Consider the following 5,322-nt stretch of genomic DNA (forward strand, 5'->3'; position numbering starts at 1 on the left):
TAGGTCACACTGGCCACTGAAGTGCCAGCCCACAGCTCCAAGGAGGGCTACAGGGGAACATCGGCTGGCTGGGAACTCACAGAGCCCCAGGCAGCACTCAGCTCCCTCCCTGGCCCTGCCACAGGGTGCTGCTGGCCTCTTCACCCCACACCTCCCTGTCAGTCCTCCTTCCAGGGCAAAGGCCCCAGCTCTCACTTGGGGCTCAAGCTATCCTGGGCTCCTCTCTCTCATTCGGTCACTGCCCTCCCCTCCCAGACAGCCGTCTCCCAGCCACCTGCACCTCCCCAGCCCTGTGGTGCAGTGTAAAGCTGGCCCTGGCACCCTGTGGTTGTCCTGCCTCGCCCTTGACCCCTCAAACCTCCCAAGCCCCAGAGGCAGGACTGCATGAAGCTTAGGAGCCCAGCATCCAGAGCTGAGTCCCTGGTTCAAATCCTAGCTCACCAGTTTTAGCTCTGTGACCCCTCTGCCTCAGTTTCTTCGCCCGCAGAATGGGGATCACTGGTGCCATCCCATAGGGCCAGTGTGGAGATTAAACGAGCAAGTTCTTACAAAACCTGAGAATGGGGCTCTGGCCATTGCTGGGTGTTCTCCCTGCTGGAACATTCCTGCTGCTCCCTCTGCCCACAGTGCCTTCCCCACCCCACCCCTTCCACCTGGAAAGCAACAGGCCTCAGGCCTGGGAGGGGCCTCCTGACCCCCAACCCCAACTGCCCAGGCCACGAGCCAGAGCACTCACCACTGGTCTGGTGATCTTGGGGTCTGGGCCAGAGATGGGGTCACCTCTGCGTCCCCCACCCAGAGCAAACCTGGCCCCTGCCCAGCCCGAGACAGCTCTGCATCTCCCTCCTCCCACAGAGGGCAATGGTAATCCTTGACGTGCGCTTCTCCTGTCCTCTTAAGATTCCGTGGCCTGTGGTGTCTGGAAAACTTTGAATTCCATGACTGTCTGGGGCCAAAAACGATGAGTGCACAACAACAAAACCCTCCCAGGAGGCCTGGGCAGCCAGGACGCGCATCTGTGCAGGACCCTCAGCAGAGGTGGGGCCAGGGGACCTGCACCTACAGCTCCCGGCATGCCCAACCCTGCAGGTTCAGTATCCTTGTCATTCCCCACAAGCCAGAGGCACGTGACGCTGGGGGCTTCATCCTGCCGCCACAGGAAGGCTCCAGAACATTTTAGGCAGAGTGACAGGGTCAGGGTGTTTTTATTTTTATGTTTTAATTTTGTTCGAGATAGAGTCTCGCTCTATCCCTCCAGGCGGAGTGCAATGGCGTGATCTCCACTCACTGCAACCTCTGCCTCCTGGGTTCAAGCAATTCTCCTGCCTCAGCCTCCCAAGTAGCTGAGATTACAGGCATGCACCACTACGCCTGGCTAATTTTTGTATTTTTAGTAGAGACAGGGTTTTGCCATGTTGGCCAGGATGGTCTCAAACTCCTGACCTCAAGTGATCCACCTGCCTCAGCCTCCCAAAGTGCTGGGATTACAGGCGTGAGCCCCTGCGCCTGGCCCAGAGGCACTCTGCAAGAAGGGCTGGGAGGGGCAGGGGAGTGCAGTGGGGAGCTGCTTGGGGAGCAGGCAGCCTGCCAGGGCACAGGTGACAGTGACAGTGTCGAGGGTGGCAAGGTGTTGAGGAAGCCACTCCTAGGAGGTGGTCACTGGTGTGGAGGGCAGAGGGGCTGTTAGGCCACACACAGATTTCTGGCTTAGAAACAACTGACTGGCAGGCGATGCCCTACACCAAGGCAGGGAGCACTGAGAGAGGTCAGGCTTCAGGGCAGTTTGGGGGTTCCTGTGAGGCACCCCAGTTGGCAGCTCGGGAGGCAGGGGACAGCTGGAGGCAGGGGAGAGACTGGCGCCTGGGGATTCGGAGAGCACCCAGGGAGAGTGGAAGGCTGGGAAGAGGCTGAAGCCAGCAAGGGGCCTGGAGAAGATCAGGGAGGCTTGTGTCAGGAAGGGAGAAAGAGAGGTCATGTGCATCCCACACATGCACATGGGCCAGGCATGGGCCATGCAGGCTAGGATGGATGCCCGGGAGGTGCTGCGGGGATGACCACCCCACCCCCTGCCCCAGCTCCTCCCCGCAGCTTCAGAATTCCCAGGCAGCCCATGGGCCTAGTGACCCTGCTCGGATAAGGGAAGGAAAAAATACATTCTTTGTGTCCCTTTCCCACAAGCCGCTACAATCACCATCTTTGTTCCCCAGTTGCAGCAAATGAGAGCGAAATGGACGGCCGTTCGAATTCGTTGAGCTTTTAAGAGAAGTCCCCTCAGAGCTCTGGGGAAGGGCGGCAAGCTCTGGGTGATGGAAGCTGGCCGGGGGGGAAGGGCTCCATCGAGCGCTGGCCTGTATGCGTCCATGGGGAGCTAACTGGAAAATGAAGCTTCCACAAGGACATGCGGCTGGCTTTTAGAATGGGCTTGAAACCAAAAGACACAGGCAAGATGCCCTCCATGGGGAGAAGCTGGGAAATAATTGTCGGAGAAGGTCAAAGGTGCTGGCACCATTGTCCTGGGACGCCTCCTGGCTCTGCTGACCTTGGCTCTGCTGACCTTGGCTCTGCCGACCTTGGCTTAGCCGAGCTCAAGGTCTTGAGGCCTTCCTGGTGCTGAGTTGGTGTAGGATGGGCCTCAGGCCTGGTACATCTGCTTCTCTCACTTCTGGCTTTGTCTCCACCTCCACCACTCCTGATTGTCCGAGGGAGTAACAAGAAACTCACACACACAGACATGTACATGTGTGCACACAAATAGCACACACACCCATATGCGTATACAGAGACATGCACAGGTGCTCACTCACATATACATGCAACACACATGGGTGCATTCATGCGTGCACACACAGGCATGCATGTACACAGACGTGTGCAAGCACATACGCGTATTTGTACATGCGTATACATATGCGCTAACACAGGTGCCACACACGTACACATGTGCACACACATGCCTGCTCACATGTACGTGTGTGCACACACATGCAGACACAAGCACACGCCCTTGTGCACACAGGTATGGCAGGCCCCAGGTGGCTGGCAGGCTTCACCAGGGACTTGGTGTGGAGCTGGCGGCTCCCACCCCTGCCTTTCTCTGCTGAGCAAGGAGGTGGAGCCGTGGCCTTGGGGAACTCCCAACTCCCATCCGTGGGCGGCACACAGACCCCGGCTGAAAGTCGGACAGATTTGCTCACTCTGGTTTCCGGGATTCCAAGGGGAGACTGCAGGGACCTCCCAGCGATGTGAGAGGACACAACCCTGACAGACACGCCAGTCCTCTTTCTGTCAACCAGTGGAATCCAAGCAAAAGCAGCCCCTCGCCGGCCGTGTGGCCACGGCTGGCTTAGGCCACCTTCCTGCCCTCCTGTCCCTCGCTCCAGGGTGTGCCAGGCGTGTTCTGAGTGTGGGTGCAGGCAGCACCGGGCTCGAGAAGGAGTGATGTACAGATGGACAGCTGTCCTGCCTACTGGCCTAAGCGGTCAGTCTCTCAGCTACATGGGCCAGGGCCGTGGGAGGCTCCAGAAACATGGCCACTGCCCACAGCACCGGCATTTGCAGTAGGTGTGTGGAAGCAGCTGCAGGCCAGAGGCAGGAGCCAGGGAAATGTGGCGCCCCAGGCCGTCTCGTCCCCTCTGGGCCTCCATCTCCCCAGCTGCGCCGTGGCTTGATGGAGCAGGACATCTCCCTGGGGGTGGCAGCCATGTTGCCCTCCGCCAGAAGCATCCAGTGAGCCCCAGGGCACAGGCCGGCTTCCCCTCCAGGGCTGTACATTTGCCTTTCAGGAGCCACAGTTGAGCAGCTCCTGGCTGGGTGTTGGGAACCCTGCCCCAGGCCCATGGACAGACAGCACAGCCAGCCTCTTGGAAGTCTCAGAAAATGTATTACCCATCACAGGGATGGTTTCCTGTCTCTGCAGATACTTCACTCTCCCCTCCCCCGACTCCTCCTCCTGGGCCACTTCCCGGAAGCGCTCATCCCCATGCCCACATGAACACAAACCTCCACCCAGCACTGACCAAGAGCCAGGCCCTACCCCAGGACCTCACAGATGTCACCTTAGCGGTCCTTTCAGCAACCGAATGAGGTAGGACTATCATTATCCCCTCTTCACAGATGGGGAAACCGAGGCATGGAGCTGTGAAGTGGCTTGCCCAAGGCCCCACCGGCAGCCAGTGGCAGAGCCAGGTGCCCCCCAAGATGTTCACGCCCTAATCCTCAGGATCTGCAAACATGTCACCTTTCATGGCAAAAGGTCTTTGCAAATGTGATGAAACATCTTAAGATGGCAAGATTCTCTTAGGTGATCTTAGGTCCAAAGTAAGCCCAAGGGTCTTTATGAAAGGAAGAAGGTATTTGTTGATGCCTCTTTCATTCCTGGTGATCACTCGATGAATACAGAGTTGGCCAGATTTCTCCACTGAAAAGTTACTGTGTTTCCTTTTGTCATTAACGAGTATCTTGTTGGGCGATACTTTGAGACTTTGTAAATATCGTATTACTCAAATTTTCACCCACTAATTTTAGCATCCTTAGATGACTCCGCCTGGATCGGTTATTATTATAATGGTTATTAAATGGTGATTCCATCATTCCTGTAGTTATTGTTTTTCATCACCTCAGATGAGATCCAGATTCCCAAGAAGCTTCCAGTCCAGTGAGGGAGATGACTTAGTCAACAAATATAATAAAGTGAAATCAGCAGGAGGCACTGGGGCTGAGGGAGCAAGGAAGAGGAACACAACACAGGGAGGAGTGATCAGGGAGGCCTTCCTGGAGGAGGTGGTGCCTGAAGTAAATCCTTAAAGGAAAAACAGAAGTGAAGGAAGGAGATGCCCTACAGAAGGAAAAGCAAGTGCGAAGCAACGGGATGGAAGTGGAGAGCTGGAGAGAGAGGAAGAGACATGACCACGGCGGACTCCAGGTGTTGGGCCCAGGGGCTCTGCCCAGGCCTGCGGAGCCATCAGCATTGCAGGGTTTGGCCAGGGGGTGGGCTGTGCAGGTGGGCAAATGAGAAATGAAAGGGCAGGGTGGGCAGAGCAGGGGCAAAGCCAGGGCGACAGCTCGTTGACGTGGGCCCTGTTGACCTTCGTAACCTCTGACCCTCACAGTGACCCATCGAAGGTAGCCTTCTTCTTCCTATGGAAAACAGGCGCAGAGAGGTGAGGTGATCCGTGCAGGTCCCCCAGCAGAGCCAGGATCCCAGCTCAGACTCTCAGAACAAGGGGTGAACGGGAGGCTGCGAGCGGTAGCTCACTCCTGTAATGCCGGCACTTTGGGAAGCTGAGGCGGGCGGATCACTTAAGGTCAGGAGTTCCAGACTAG

Source organism: Hylobates moloch, unplaced genomic scaffold (genome assembly GCF_009828535.3).
Source record: "Hylobates moloch isolate HMO894 unplaced genomic scaffold, HMol_V3 SCAFFOLD_19, whole genome shotgun sequence".
Lineage (NCBI taxonomy): Eukaryota > Metazoa > Chordata > Mammalia > Primates > Hylobatidae > Hylobates > Hylobates moloch.